The sequence below is a fragment of the Lagenorhynchus albirostris genome, chromosome 7 (assembly GCF_949774975.1).
Source record: "Lagenorhynchus albirostris chromosome 7, mLagAlb1.1, whole genome shotgun sequence".
NCBI lineage: Eukaryota > Metazoa > Chordata > Mammalia > Artiodactyla > Delphinidae > Lagenorhynchus > Lagenorhynchus albirostris.
The window spans coordinates 69,128,400-69,145,382 of NC_083101.1; the positions used below are offsets into that span (position 1 = coordinate 69,128,400).

The following is a 16,983-nucleotide window of genomic DNA, read 5'->3' on the forward strand; positions in this document are numbered from 1 at the left end:
AAGCACCTCATTCATGGTCAGGAACCTTTTACTCAGGAACGCTGAAAACGTTAACCCTCACATCCAGCAGCTTCTCCATTTCACAGGCTGAGAGCCCCATTACGCCAACTGCGTCAACATGGAAACATCCCTTAGACTGGGATTCTGAGTAGCTTGTTCTACCCCCTCACCCCTGATCCAGCTGGAGGTGAGGAAAACAAAAGGGGTCATGTTCTGGGAACTCAAATGACTATGGAAATTGCAAATGGCATCTAAGAGAGACGATAAAGCAATCTATGCTTTACGTGGGGTCTGGGGAGCAGGCACACCCTTAACAAGGGTGCAAGAGGAGGGTCCCAGTAGGCCCCCTTTACCCCCTTCTTGGGCTCCTTCCAGCTCTGAGAGGAGGGGCCTTGCCTGCCTGCCTTTGGACACCCAAGTGTGCACATCCAAGCTCTGTGCACGTGCCACCCAAACAGCCACATCCTGGAAGTGGGCTGGGGCTAGGGTTGCCAGAAAGCATGCAAGATGCAGTTAAATTGGAATTTCAGATAAATAATGAAGAGCTTTTTAGCATTAAGCATGTCCTAAGTATTTCATGGGACATGTTTATACTAAAAAATTTGCTATATCTACAATTCAAATTTAACTGGTCAGCCTGTATTTATTTGCTACATCTGGCAACTCCAGCCGGGACTCTCTGTTGAGGAAGCTCGAGGCCTAGGTATCCAGAGGTATCCTTACATCTAAAATGTAAGGGGGCCTGGGAGGGGGGAAAGGTGGGCCCTGGGTAGGCAGAGCTTCCCGGTTCCCCAGACTCCTTACCTCCTGGGAGGGGCCCGCTAAAGCCTGGGGCCCAGGGCAGGGATCCCTCTTGCCCAGATCTAAGAGCAGTACTGGTAGCAGGAGGCTTGGAAGGGAAGCACATGGAACAGAGACCTGGGCCCCACTGTGAGCCCTGGGCAAAGTCACTATTTTTCTGAGCCTCAATTATCTGAACTGTGTAAAAAGGAGGCTTACGTGGATTCCTATTTGTCAGAAACCTAGCCTGTGCTCAACACACAGTAGGTCTCAACACTGGCAGCTTTCATTATCACCTTAAAGAGAGAGCACTACTAGGAAACTACTTTGAGCTCTTCTGCCTCCTGCTTTTTGTTGAGTTGATTCACCTCCGCTGAGCTGGGAAAAGGTATCAATGTTTTCTTTGCTTATACCTGGGTTAGGAGAAATCACTCTGCTCAATGTAGCAGCCAGTGAAAAAGACAGAGACTGGGGCTAAGTATTCCAGGAGAGGTGAGGGCTTGATCCGTTCCTCTCCCCCTGCTCTTCTCTCCCTCTCTATTCTTCATACCTGTCCCTGGGCTGTTGAGTAGGTGAGGCACTGTCCTTCCCAAGGCGGGTGGGAAAGGAGGGGGCACGGGGAGCAGAGCAGACACCTCCCCTGGCCCGAGGCGCTGTGAAGTATTCACTCATTTACTTCACTGACTTGTCTTCCATCTTGGGAGGAGCCAGCCAGCCTTCGATGAGAATTTAAGCCCATGGTCGTAACTCAGGGCTGCAGGGGGTGCACACAAAGGGGGCCCAAGCAAGCTAACCCTAAGGCCAAGTGCTGAGTGTTTGAAGAGAGATATAATTGAACTTGGAATGTCATGAAAGCTAAGACTCCTTTCTTAATTTCACAGTCTCATTCCTAACTACTACCCCATGGAATCTGACTCAGGATGTCTTTCTGCTTAAAAGTCCAGAGTAAGAAGTTGGGGGGCGCGGGTGTGAAGGCAAGCTGGCTCAGAGCCAAACTCAGGAGCTTCCTTTTTAACTCAGGTTCCTTTCTTTTGCAGGTTACAAAAGGGTTTAAAATGACTAGGGACTGAAACGACCTGGAGGTTGTTTAGGGGTTTTGGACTGTCCCTCGAACGAGGGTGGTTCTGCATTTCGGTGCAAGCAGATGAGACGGGTGTCCCGGGAAGAAGGGTTCTTTGGGTGGGAGTGGGGGTCACACCAGAGTGAAGATGGAGATCTGTCGGTTGAGGTAATAACACTTTCACCAGCCTCTTCTGCACCTCTGAGGGTCTCTCATAACCAAGTTTACAGCCTTTGCCCCTGAAAGACCATTGTGCTGATGGCCCCTCTGCCATACACAGATTCATGAGTCTTAACTTCATAAAAAGAAGCTTCTCTTCCCTTCCACTTCTCCTCCTTTCAGATCCACCCTCCTCCCAGAAGAAGGGATTCTTCCTTCAGCATTTTTTCAGTAATAAAGAGAAGATAATGAAATAATAAAGTGTAGTTACCTCAGCCAGTAAAAACCACATGTCTTCAGAATCCACCACCACCTGCAGAGACATGTAACCGTTTTGCTTACCTGGTGGTAACACTGTGGGGTTTTGTGTTTTTTTTGCCCCCTATTCATATTAGGATCTATGAGAAATGGCTCCCTTAGATGATTACATGGCTTTTCAGCTTGAATGGGTTTTGAAATCAAGTAATTAAGCACCCACTACATGCAATAAAATAAGCACCGTACAAATTACCAGTTCAATTCAGCAAATGTTTCTTGAGGGTCCACTAGGGAAGTGAGTAGCATCATGATCAAGAGCGCATCCTGACTCCACTACCTACTAGTTGTGAGACCTTGAGCAAATTATTTTAATCCCTTCGAGCCCAGCTCCCTTATAATGTGAGTTAGAGTACTACTTCACTGGGTTGTGGTGAGGATTCATTGAAGCAATATGACAAGCAGCCATCACAGTGCCTGGCGCTATTGTTCAATAAATTGGTCAAGGAAACAAAGATGATCATATGGTCTCTGTCCTTTTAAGGAGCTCACTACCTCAAGTAAGAATAAAAGCAGAAAATTGCCGTCTCTCCTGGGAAAGAAATACACCACTGCTCAGTGGGTGTACTAGTAAGGGTTCTTCAAAGAAACAGAGCAACACACAAAAACAGAAATATAGATCAATGGAACAGGATAGAAAGCCCAGAGATAAACCCAGGCACATGTGGTCACCTTATCTTTGATAAAGGTGGCAAGAATATACAGTGGAGAAAAGACAGCCTCTTCAATAAGTGGTGCTTGGAAAACTGGACAGCTACATGTAAAAGAATGAAATTAGAACACTCCCTAACACCTTACACAAAAATAAACTCAAAATGGATTAAAGACCTAAATGTAAGGCCAGACACTATCAAACTCTTAGAGGAAAACATAGGCAGAACACTCTATGAAATACATCACAGCAAGATGCTTTTTGACCCACCTTCTACAGAAATGGAAATAAAAACAAAAATAAACAAATGGCACCTAATGACATTTAAAAGCTTTTGCACAGCAAAGGAAACCATAAACAAGACCAAAAGACAACCCTCAGAATAGGAGAAAATATTTGCAAACGAAGCAACTGACAAAGGATTAATCTCCAAAATATACACGCAGCTCATGCAGCTCAATATCATAAAAACAAACAACGCAATCCAAAAATGGGCAGAAGATCTAAATAGACATTTCTCCGAAGAACTTATACAGATTGCCAGCAAACACATGAAAGGATGCTGAACATCACTAATCATTAGAGGAATGCAAATCAAAACTACAATGAGGTATCACCTCACACCAGTCAGAATGGCCATCATCAAAAAATCCACAAACAATAAATTCTGGAGAGGGTGTGGAGAAAAGGGAACCCTCTTGCACTGCTGGTGGGAATATAAATTGATACAGCCACTATGGAGAGCAGTATGGAGGTTCCTTAAAATATTAAAAATAGAACTACCATATGACCCAGCAATCCCACTACTGGGCATATACCCTGAGAAAACCATAATTCAAAAAGTCATGTACCACAATGTTCATTGCAGCCCTATTTACAATAGCCAGGACATGGAAGCAACCTAAATGTCCATCAACAGATGAATGGATAAAGAAGATGTGGCACATATATACAATGGAATATTACTCAGCCATAAAAAGAAAGGAAATTGAGTTATTTGTAGTGAGGTGGATGGACCTAGAGACTGTCATACAGAGTGAAGTAAGTCAGAAAGAGAAAAACAAATACTGTATGCTAACACATATATATGGAATATCAAAAAAAAAAAAAAGGTTGTGAAGAACCCAGGGGCAGGACAGGAATAAAGACGCAGACGTAGAGAATGGACTTGAGGACACGGGGAGGAGGAAGGGTAAGCTGGGATGAAGTGAGAGAGTGGCATGGACATATATATACTACCAAACGTAAAATAGATAGCTAGTGGGAAGCAGCCGCATAGCACAGGGAGATCAGCTCCGGTGCTTTGTGTCCACCTAGTGGGGTGGGATAGGGAAGGTGGGAGGGAGATGCGAGAGGGAGGGGATATGGGGATATATGTATATGTATAGCTGATTCACTTTGTTATACAGCAGAAACTAACACTACTGTAAAGCAATTATACTCCAATAAAGATGTTTTAAAAAAGAAAGGAAAAAGAATCAGAGCCACAGGAGATATATAGACATATAGGAGATATTTTATGAGGACTGGCTCATGCTATCAGAGAGGCTGAGAAGTCCCACGATCTGCTGTCTACAAACTGGAGGCCCAGGAAAGCAGGTGGAGTAGTTCCAGTCCAAACCTGAAGGCCTGAGAACCAGGGCAGCCAGTGGCGTAAGTCCTGGTCAGTCTGAGGGCGCAAGAACTGGGGGGAGCCCATGGTGTAAGATCCAGTCCAAGTCCGAAGTTTCAAGAACCAGGAGCACCAATGTCCAAAGGTGGGAGAGAATGGATGTCCCCGCTCAAGTAGACAGCAAATTCACCCTTCCTCTGCCTTTTTATTCTATCAGGTGGATTGGACAATGCCACCCACACTGGTGAAAGCAGTCCTCTTTACTCCATCTACCTATTCAAATAAAACACCGTCACACACATACCCAGAAACTGTGTTTTACCAGCTATCTGGGCATTCCTTAGGCCAGTCAAGCTGACACATAAAATTCATCATCACAGGGGCCCGGGAGCCACTGAACTCAGCATAGGGGTGGGTGGAGGGAAGTTGGAGGAGTCTGGAGGGCCAAGCCAGGCCTTGAAAGTTTATTAGCCTGCACTGACTGAACAGGTTGAAAGAACAGGAAGAGCAGAGAGAAGTCATAACATCAAGACTTCTAAAAAACGTGGTCACTGTATTTGTTGTTGTCTCATTTCTACAAATACCCAGTCCCCTCTAAGTGAAATCTAGTTGCCACTACTCCTACAGCTTACTCCTTCATTCTCCTCACGGTCCTATCTAAATTCTAATGACCTACCAGTCTCGTTCACCAGACACATCTTCTGCCGTGAGCATCGTATCCACCATCCCCCATTCTGTGGACTAAATTGACATCCCAACCCAGTAGTTCTGGCCCAGTTCTCAGCCAAGCCCCAGGAGATTTGACAATCTTTGTCCTTCTCCACAATCCCCACATGAGCTTGGCTAAAATACTAACTTTGCCTCGGTCTTCCTGTTTATAAATAGACACATGCTTTCTGGCCATTTAGACAAAAGCTACAAAGGCCTACAAAGTCCCAAGAAATGGGGCAGGAAAAAAGAGAAGTATGGAGCAAAAGAAGAATGGCATCTGACTCAATTCGCTTGTGGGTTGCTGGGCTGATCTGATCACATCCAAGGTTGAATGCTTCCTATGGATCAGCTGGAAGTAAGGAAATCCAGAGCTTGGGCTCCAGCAAGATGAATCTGCATGTGTTCAGAATTATCCTCCAAGTCAACAACTAACTGTAGCTGGTCCAGCAGGAGAAGCCAGCTCTCCCACAGGAAGGCCTCGGCCTCTAAGGCTGTGAGTGCAGGGAGGGGAAGGGACAGCGCGAGAGTTGCCTGGTAACTCCTGCTTTGTGGTGGATGTGCTGAGGTTTTCCTCTCCTCACCACATCTGACTCTGGGATGCAACACCTGACAAGGGAAAGAACCTCCTTCTAAAAGGCTGCAAGAAAAACATCCTGAGGCTAATTAAAAACAGAATTTAGCTAAAGGAGAAGTAAAGTGGCTCAATGAATGGCTTTGTCATTTGCCAAAACCTTACTTCTTTGCTGCCTTCATTTAGTTAATTAGCCTTTCACTGTTGATCTGCTGCTGTCAACTAGGCAATGTATGCAAACCACATCTCTTAACTACAGCCGGATCCTCAGCCTTTGAAACATGCCAGGGAGGGGTTGTAACCAATATACAAGCCAACTGCAAAACGAAAAGTTTCATTTCCCGTGCATAAGGTGCCAAGACCTTTCTTCAATAACCCAGCAGAGTTTTGTTTCTCTGCTGGTGGAATTTCAAATTAGCAGAAGCTTCCGTGGTTTCTTACAGACCTCCTTGGTTACAGACGAAAGGACTCCATTCCCACCCCTCCACCCCCCATTTTGCGTCTTTTCACTTCTCCTTCTATTGCTAAGCTTGCACTTACATTCTTTCAAGTTTCTGTGCACAATTTTTTAAAAACTATAAATTAGCACCTTCATTCCCTCATAGTTGGCATCTGCTGCATTTCAAGTGAGAATGCATTAAAATACCCTTTTCACGAAACTATCATTATCAAAAAAGCACATAAGCAGAATACTGACATCCTGGCTCCTTCATTTTCTGTGATTGTATGTATCATATTTCATAAATATGAGATACTGCTTATAAAACTATAGCATACTAAACAGTACACAATACTGTTTGTGGATACACATGTATATGAGTAGTAAAAATATTCAAACATGGGCTTCCCTGGTGGCTCAGTGGTTGAGAGTCCGCCTGCCGATGCAGGGGACACAGGTTCGTGCCCCGGTCCGGGAAGATCCCACATGCTGTGGAGCGGCTGGGCCCGTGAGCCATGGCCGCTGAGCCTGCGTGTCTGGAGCCTGTGCTCCACAACGGGAGAGGCCATAACAGTGAGAGGCCCGCGTACCGCAAAAACAAAAAAAAATTCAAGCATGCCTTGAAAATGATAAACATCACCTTCAGCAATTGAGAAGACCTTTGACCCAGGATAATTTTTCTAGCCAGGTTGTAAACATGCTTACACACACATTTACATGTGCACGCACATTCTCTCTCAATTTTGTTAGATATATGAACAAGGCATTCTGGAGTTTAATGTCTTAGACTTTTCGTTTTTCCTGTAAAAGAAAAGGAAGGCAGAGCAAGTAAGTTTGTTGCTGGTAAGGGTTGTCCACGACCTCACTTTTCGGGGGTTTTGACTGCCTTCCAGTAGCTCCCCATCCTCGGTTCATTTTGAGGTAGGCTCAGGCTTGGCTCGAGGCCAGTGTGACAGTCAAGGTCCGAGAAGTCTCTTCTTTCAGAGATTATTTCTCAGGTTTCTTTGTTTTATTGGTGGACTGGAGGAAGGACAGCAAGGAACCGGGAATAGGAAGGAGGGGGACCAAGCGGGAGTTTCTCAAGTCAAGCGGGGTGTCCTGCTGCTGCCCCAGCCTGCGAAGCTGTGCTCACATGGCCAAGCGGCCCGTGCAGGAGGGCTTAAATTAATCCGGTGAGTCTGGGCAGCTGAACTGATTCCTTTGAGAGGCTCCAAACCTCTGACGAGCACCCCTGACTAACAGTCCAGCCAAGGTGGTTTCGAAGAACATACGAACTCAGGGGGGAAAAAGGAAAGGAAAAAAAAGCTAAACTATCAGGTTAAAATATGTGCCTTTATATAGCTATGGGCCAGACACCAAAATGAGTCTTTATAAGCTTTCAAGGAGACAATTAAACGAAGTGGGAACAAGTGAAGAACCAGATGATGATTTCAGCATTAGGGACAGCAGAAGGAGGGAGTGGTATCAGAAAGGGAGCCCTTAAGCCACCAGTGGGGGAGGAAGGAGACCAGATGGACCTCACCCCCAGGCCAGCCAGAGAAGCGCCCAGCCCCACACACCGCCCTCCTGTGAAGCACATGCATGCCGCCCTCGGATCCTGCCAGCCTTACGCCTGCCTTCAGCAGTGACGCAGAGACAGGGTACCAGCGTTGAACATCTTTGAAATTCTGCTTGGGTTCCAAATGAAAAATCGTTCTGCCTTCAAAGCCTAATGGAAATTTGGTAGAAACATGTGCTTTCCCCTTAGGTTCAAAAGAGAAATTAGTATCCTTCCCATTTCTTTGTGCATCTGTGTTTCCCTTTCTCAAGTGAAGAGGAGAAATTATGAGAGGCATCCTATAAAAATAGAAGGTAGGACAGAATAACAGTATTGCTTTTTTTTTTTTTTTTTTTTTTTTTTGCGGTACGTGGGCCTCTCACTGTTGTGGCCTCTCCCGTTGCGAAGCGCAGGCTCAGCAGCCATGGTTCACGGGCCCAGCCGCTCCATGGCATGTGGTATCCTCCCGGACTGGGACACGAACCTGTGTCCCCTGCATCGGCAGGAGGACTTTCAACCACTGCGCCACCAGGGAAGCCCAGTATTGCTCCTTTATAAAAGCAACTATTTCTATATTTTCTTTGCAACAGAAAGTCTACCATAGTACAAGTTATACAAAAAAAAAAAATCTGTGTTCTTGATAGGGAATCATCATAATTATTTACTCCCATTCCACTTTAAAATATTGTGTTGTTTGCAAGGCAAATGTCAGAAATGATGCCCATGAACCTTGGCAGGAGTTAACAGTAGGTGCAGATTACAGGGAATTTTCACATCCTAAATCATTTATTCCTATAGAGTTTTTCTTTTCTGATGAGAACATTTTAATTTTACCATAGGAAAAATAGAAAAAGATAGTTTATTGAACAGCAATCCTGTGTTAGGCCCTAGTAACACAGAAATGGTTAAAGACCTCACGGTCTGTGGTTCCTACCTAAAGGAGCTTGTATCCAGTAGTGGAAGAAAGGTAGGTGGAGAGGGGCAAAATGATTAAGTGTTATAACCAAGTTAGGTGATGAAGTTCTGTGGGGTATACCCGAAGGAGCAATTCTTTCTGTAGGATGAGACTGTGTGAAAGAAAACTACACCTAGATGATATTGGTGAAACCAGAAAGGTAAGGAAATCTCAGAGAAAAGTAACAAAGGCCAAGAGGAGTGGAAATCTGGTATCTTCCGGAAGCAGAAAGGAGTCCAATGTGGCTAGACTGTAGAGATGGAGAGAGGTGTGGAATGGCTGAAGACGGGCTGGGAACGTGGATTTGCAGCCAGAAGGCAGTTCATCAAAGGTCTGGATTGCTGTGCGAAGGAAGGTGACTCCTAAGCGGTGGGGAGGGGAATAATCCGCTTAGAAAGAACACCCTGGTCTTCAGAAGTTGTGTTGGAAGGGAAAGGGATTTTGCAAGAAGAAGCACTTGTACTGTGGCAGAGTTAGGGTGGACCAAAAACAGTGAGAGGTGAAGTCAGACTGGATCTAGCGAGAAGAAAGGAAAGGTGAGCTTAACAACAAAGTTCCTAACACAGTTAGTTCCTAAGTGGTTGGCTAAAATAGGAAATGCTAACATTCAGCATTTACTATGTGTTGCTACGTGCCAGATCCATGCTAATTTAATTCTCACCACAACCTTATAGCGCAGGCACTATTATCATACCCATTTTACAGGTGAGGGAAATGAGGCAAGGAGAGCTTTAATAAAGAGCCTAAGGTTGCAGATTACTAAATGAGGCAGCCAGAATTTAAATGAAGGCCATCCAGTCCCCTAGACACTTTCTACATGTACACTCACGGAGAAGGAGACACGGTATTTAAGGGAAAGAAGTGAGATCATGTATGTATGTAAATTTTGAGGTTGATGCAAGATATCAAGACAAATGCCCAATAAATAGTTGGAAAAATAGGCCTGGCACTTGGAGAAAGATTCATTCAGCAAGTATTTGAGTGCTTATTATGTACCCAGCTCTGTGTCAGAGCTGGAGTTATGACATCAAAATACTTAGCGCCCATAATGCGAAGTACCTGTACATCAAATTTTATTGTTTTATTTTTTGGCTGCACTGCAGGGCTTGCAAGATCTTGGTTCCCCAACCACAGATTGAACCTGCACCCTTGGCAGTGAAAGCGCAGAGTCCTATCCACTAGACCGCCAGGGAATTCCGCCCCCTGCCTGTTTGTTTTTTTTTTTTGGCCGAGTATATCAAATTTTATTCAAGCTAATAATTTTCATCACAGACCTGAACACATACTCTTTAAAATAACTCAAAGATAACTCCTTCTATGAAATAAATAATTCACCCCTTCAGTACCTGTTTTTGTAATTTTGGTATGATGCCTATTGGCTTTCAATGAAAGCAGAACACCCTATAAATGTGTAAAAATTCAGTCAGGAAGAAAGGGTTCATTTTAATTTTATGAACCACTTAGCACACGTGTTGGGCTCAGGAAATAACAAAATAAATGTCTCCATCAGTTATGTTGATAGAACTTCATAGGAAGCCCACAGTAGTGAAGGGTTCCTCACAGGTAAGCAGAATGCAGATCTCCCTCCAGAAAAGAGGGAAGAAATTCAGTCAGGAAGTTGAAGGTCACTGGCAGGAAGGGAGCAGCCTCTGACTTTTGGTCTGCCCCAGTCCCTTGGCCTCAGCTGTACCATCTGCACAACCACCAGCCACTCCATTCACAAACACTTCTTAGAGTTTGTGGCCTGGCAGAATTGCCCATGAGGGTTCCTTGCATTCCCACCAACCCCAACCAGAGCTCCCCAAGCACAGCTGCTGCGTGAAACCCGCTCTGGCTCAGCTTTTTAAAGGGGCTAGTGGCACCAGGATCCCTATCTGTTTCCAGGGAACACGGCTTTCCTGTAGTGTTTCTTGGTGCCCGATGGCCGTTACCAGTGTACTGCATTGTTATAAAATGAGATTCCTTTCACAGATAAACATTTGAGACAATTTATATCTTGAACTTACTTAGCCCCCTCTGCCAAGTACCTCAACTGACTTTCAAATATTATCTCATTAAGTCTTCACAGATTTCTATATTGGAAACATTTTTCCTCAGTGGCATAAAAGGCAAAGGCATTTCCATGAATACAATACCCTAGTTGAAGAGGGGTGGGATAGGGAGGGTGGGAGGGAGGGAGACGCAAGAGGGAGGAGATAACGGGGACATATGTATACGTATAGCTGATTCACTTTGCTATAAAGCAGAAACTGACACACCATTGTAAAGCAATTATACTCTAATAAAGATGTTAAAAAAAAATAAAAAGACAGACATACCCTAGTTGAGAACTTTTACTGATCTATTCTTCTACTGGAGAATCAACAGATCATTTTCTTTTCAAGCAAATCCCATGGTGGTACCATTCTTGCTTCGGCAGCAGTGGACCCTCATCAGGAACTCTAATATAGTATGTCTTGCCTCTCCCACTGACCTCCATACATCTTACCTCCAACAGTTTTCCAGATTCAGAGGCTTTTCAGGTGACTCACAAAAAAACCAAGGGGCAACAGAGCGTAACGGTTAAGAGCGTGGGCTTGAAGTCAAACTCATTTACTGTGTAAACTTGGTCAAGCTTTCTAACATCTGTGAAACTTAGTGTCTTCATCTGTAAAATGGGAATAATAATAGTCCCTCCCAATATGCTCATGAGAGTTATTACATACCAAGTGCTTGGAGAATGCTTGTGCATGACGAGCCCTCCATAAATAGTGCTTGATTAGATCCACCTGTCTGTCCATGTATGTATGAAGCAAAGAGCCCAGAAGTGGATGTCAGAGGATCTGGATTCCAGACTCAGCTCTCTCACCAACTCGGTGTGTGTTCTTGACAAAGTCAAGCTCTCTGAGACTCAGTTTCTGATTCCTGATATGGACCGGATTGTTCTCAGCGGCTGGCTGCTTTGGGGGAGGTGGCTGCAGCTGGGGCCAGTGGTGGATGCAATGGGCCCTGGTGGGAGCTCCCACCCGTCCACGATGTGGATCTTACACCTCAGGAATGTTTGTCTTGCCTCAGGGACTTAATAGTTGTTGAAGCAAAACCCCCAGAAAGAAAGAGCATTTCTCTGGCTCTGCCTCACAAGTAGAATTCTGAGACTTCATATCCCCTCTTCTCAGGAACAAAATAACTACCTAACTGCAGTAGTACGTACAACTATATCGCTGGCATTTCTTTTTCTGAGGCACCTACATGGCAGAGCTCCTATAGGGCCTTTATGGACAATAAAGGATCCACTAAACAGTTGTTTCCTCCGGAGATTTGCTCATGGTTCTATTCTTCCTGCCCCTGGTCTATCTCCCCCTCTCCTTCTGGAAGCTGCTCAATGGAGCCACAGCCTGCAGAGGCCAGGGAGCACAGCAGACACAGCACAGGCTCAGATCTGGCAATCCTGTGCTCAAGACAAAAACAATGAAGTATAGGGGACACTGGAGTTAGCCTGCCTGCCTATGAGTTACAAGAGCTGTGTGACCTTGGGCAAGGTGACTAACTTCTCTGATCCTGGGTTTTCTTCATGGGACAAAAACATGGATAATAAAGTATCTACCTAACCTGGTTGACTCAAAGATCAAATGAAATAGTGCATGTCGACACTTAGGATAGTGACTGGCACACAGTGAGTGCTCAATACACTTCAGCTGTGATTATACTTATCACAGCTCTGCCATTTTATAGCCATGAACTATGGACAGGTTACTTAAATGTCTTGAGTCTCAGTTTGCTCCTCTGTAATCTAGGGGACAGTAAATACTTTATAGGTTTATCATAAGGATTAAATGAGATAATCCATCTCAAGTGTCTTCACTACTACTAAGTACCGAGAAAATATCTGCTATTATCATTATTACTATGATGACTATTATATCTAATAGGAAATGAGGAAGTGGTGGTCACAGCACTTGAGCTGCCTCTCAACACTGACCTCTTGGAATCAGGAAATAGGCCTTACACAGACATAGACTGATCTCTAGATTCCCCTTCCAGTTCCACATTCGAATAAAAGAAAAAATGTGTGTTACAAAATTCCCTTAGCAACTCAGAAACTAAAAGTTACATCTACCAGTTGTCTTAGGTAGAGGTCCATTTCCAAATTTTGCTAAATAATGAGCACACTTCAGAAAGGATTTTAAACCAAATCAACACAAGAGAACAAAAGGAATTCTTGTTATGGTTATCCCAGCCCTTCTATGCATAGCATCATACTTAGTTCCCCATAGTAACCCTATGATGTAGATACAGAAAGGATCACTAACCCCATTTCCCAGGTGAGGAAACTGTGAACTGGAATAATCAACCAGGCTACATAGTGGCAGAATCAGAATTAGAACTCGGCTAGCCTGGCCCACTGCTTCTTCCAAGCTATTCTGGAAGCTACTCTCTACCTGACTTAAGAAGTCCTACAGGTCTTCTCCTCAAAATGCTTAGTGGTTGATCTTTAGACTGTAGGTGACAATGAGCCTCCCATCTCATGCCCATGGCAGACATCACCAATCAATAGTGGCTCTTTTCTAATGAACCCCAGAAACTTTTTTTAACTCAGCCCACAGGAATCAATACCACACAATCAAATCTGGCAAGTGGAGTGAAACTTCTCTGTCACCTAGGCACTAGACCTTAAAGAATGAAAGCTCAAATCCCTCCAACAGAGACCAGGCTGGTCATGGAAATAACTAAAATGGGTGGGATGTCAGTACCTATGAATACCTCATGTGAGTGTGCCGAACACAAGGGCATTGTCCTGGATGAAGGGGCAGCCAAGTCGCCTCCAGCTAATGTCTTCCCATGTTGAAGTGCATGTTCAACATTGCCTTATCTTCATATTTTTTCCAAAAAGAGAGAAAAGAGAAATCTGAAATCTGAGCATGTATCTCAAATCTCCCAATTTTTCAACACTATGCAGCCTAAACAAAATACATGTATGGGTCCCACACAGCTCACAGGCCATCAGTTTGTAGTCTCTGCCATAAACCGAGTCTTGAGATCCTTGCCTTTCTCTGAATTCTGAGCATCTGTGTAAGTTTCATGGCCTGATTTCCTGGAAGCACAGCTCTCACCTCGATTAATGAGATCCCTGAGATGTATCTGGATGAACTACTCATACATGCAAGGCACCAGATGGCTCCAGCGTTCACCTCCTCCAGACAGAAAGGTCAGGGCTAGTCTCTGTCCAGCGCAGCTGACGGTGAACAAGAAGATAGTGGAAAAGGAAAGGCCCATCTTCCTTAACATTGGCAAGGGAAGCCAGAGAGAGGGGCATGACCAAACTTTGGGGAAATCTCCAAGGTTACATTTTGTCTGAGAATTTCCTTTCCAATTCTCTCTCTTCCCAAACATCTTGCAGTCTTTGGTACTTCCTCCCAACAAGGTTTCCCAGATTTGCCCTCACTCTTATCTCTTTTTTGGCATCCCTTGTTGAAGGAGGACATAAGTCCAGTAAAATCTATTGTGAGTTTCCTCCTCTTCTCCCCAAACTTTTCGAACAGGTAAGATCAGGTTAAAAGCCAACACCAAGGACAAATGGATCAAAAAGTTATCCATGACTTTCTCCAAGTTGGGAGGCTATTATGATTTATACTCATTAAATATGTCCATATTTACCAAGTCTACTATCATTAACAACCCTCCCTTTTACAATAGGGAGGATACTTTTCACAAAGAGAAAATATTAACTAGGAAAAGTAAGTATCAAGAATTATGTAACATTAATTGTCAGATTACAAGGTCTATCAGTTAAGATACTTTTGTCTGCAGCATTTTTTTAAATCTCAAGTTGACTCAAACAAAAAAATATATTTTTGGAAAAAAGACATCTAGAGGTAGGATGGCTCCAGGAATGACTGATTTAGTAGATGATTCTCAGTGGTCTCAGGTTCCTCCTAAGTCTTCCTTCTGCCACCCACAATGTTCCCTTTGTACTATAAGGCAGCTTCCCTCAGAGACTCAAGATGCTGCTGCTGTTCCAGGCATCGTAGCCATGCCCCACAATGTCCAGAGATAGAAATTGATTATCCTTCTTCTGTCTCCTGAGAGCAAGGGCATCTTTCCCAGAAGCCCCGAGAAGACCTGACCACATGCTTCACTGGTCATGACTTGGATCACCTGCCCATCTTTAGACCAGTCACTGGCAAAGAGAATGAAATTGCCATGAATAGCTTAGGCAAATTATTTGGGAGAGAACTGATACTGGGAAACCAGTCACAAGGCTACAAGATAATATGTTCACATTGTAAATAAAAGTAGACTGCTGTGAACAATAAGATCATTGTAAAGGTCATTTTGAAGAGCTCAAAATTCACAAATAAGGCAATATTCAATTAAAAGGGTGTGTCTGGAAAGGCATATGGGTTGTAATCCTAATATTACTTTACATTTATAGAGAAAGTAATAGTCTGAATTGTGCTTTCCCACAAGCTTCTCCATTGGTATTTCACATCTCTAGGGGTAGCGTGGCAACTATTATTGCATTTTATAGAAAAAGAAGCAGTTGATCATTGTGTCTGGTGTCAAAACTGGAAAGAGATGGGACAGGATGTCAGGACTTTGACATCTAGTTCACTGGGCTTTCTAATACACCGCACTACTCCCTTCATAAAAATGCCTAATTGGGCAGAGCCCCTTGATTTTTCCCAAGTAACCACACACATAATCTCACTTGATTCCCAGAACAATATCATGAGGCATGCAGAGAAAATGGAATTACCTTCATTTTATAGATAGGAATACGGGGTTCAAGCAGGCTGATGACAAACAAGCAAAAAAACCAGCTCAGGTTCGGGTGAATTGAACTGGTTTGGTTTTGTTTTTTACTACCAAGTAGTAGCTATTTCCTTCTTTTTTTTTTTTTTTTTTTTTGCGGTACGCGGGCCTCTCACTGCTGTGGCCTCTCCCGTTGCGGAGCACAGGCTCCGGACGCGCAGGCTCAGCGGCCATGGCTCACGGGCCCAGCCGCTCCGCGGCATGTGGGATCTTCCCAGACCGGGGCACGAACCCGTGTCCCCTGCATCGGCAGGTGGACTCTCAACCACTGCGCCACCAGGGAAGCCCTATTTCCTTCTTATATACTCCTAGCTGCCTTTCAACATCTAGTCCTAAATCATCAAGAATGTCTCCAAAAAATATAAAGACACCCATTCCAAATTTTCACATGCTGGAGCCCCTTCTGGCTCCAGGCTCCAGCAACCTTTGGTATGCCTGACTAAGCAGCTGGTGCTTCCCTCTGAGCTCCTGCCATCTCCCCTTTCATTGTTGCCTCAAGGCTCTCTGACCTTCCAATGGGATCTTTAGTTAATCTTATCAACTAATTTGCTGAGGAAAGACTCCAGGCTCTTGGCCTTCTAGGGAAGAATAACAATGGAATTCTAGAAATAGGGCACCCACCTTTGTAGTTTATCCCGGGGCAATTATCTCTATAGTGAGAATTTTAGGGTAGGCTAGAGGGAAGTCTTGACCCTTAGACCTTAGGTGGGTAGACACCACTCCCATAAGTATCCTAGAGGAGGGGAGGGGGGAACAGTATGATACAGCCCAGGAAGAGGCCTGACCTTAGAGAAGACATGTCTCCTATATGATCTTAGTATCTCGGTTCCCATTTATAAAATAAAGATACTAACTACAGTCCAGCCCACTTCCCAGAGCTTTTGTAAGACTTTATCAAATCATTTGTGAATGAGTTTTTAGCTAAACAGATGGATAGCTATTTTATTAAAGAGTTGCGTCTAGGGGACTAGATGCCTTGTAATTTGGCCTGACTTTGGTAATTTTTGCTTGCACTGTCTCACTTTTGAGTGTAACAGGTGGACAAAAGGAGAAAGACTAGACTCCACGGCTATTTATCCAAGGCTAAGTTTCTAGGGCAGGGTTCTCAACCCAGGCTCTGTATTAGAATCATCTGGGGGAAGCTTATAGCCTGTATTCTCTGGACTGTATCCTGAACCAACTAATTCAGAACCTAATCTCTAAGGAGGTAGGGCCCAGACATCACTACTCTTTTCACAGCTCCTCAGGTGATTCTCTGTGCACAGGGTTGAGAACCACTGCACCAGGGTGAGTCAGTAGCAGAGAGATTAATTGGAGTCTTATTCCTTCAATCGTGCAACCACACTTGAGGGACAGAGTGACATGGTCAACTCACAAGGGGTCAGAGCACCCTTGGTTTT

General features: G+C 44.3%; 1 protein-coding gene across 1 annotated transcript in view; it reads right to left on the bottom strand.

The window, feature by feature from the left end:
- The window catches only part of HACD4 (3-hydroxyacyl-CoA dehydratase 4), an 807,943-nt gene that overhangs the window by 14,026 nt on the left and 776,934 nt on the right, over positions 1-16,983 (bottom strand). The window lies entirely within an intron of this gene.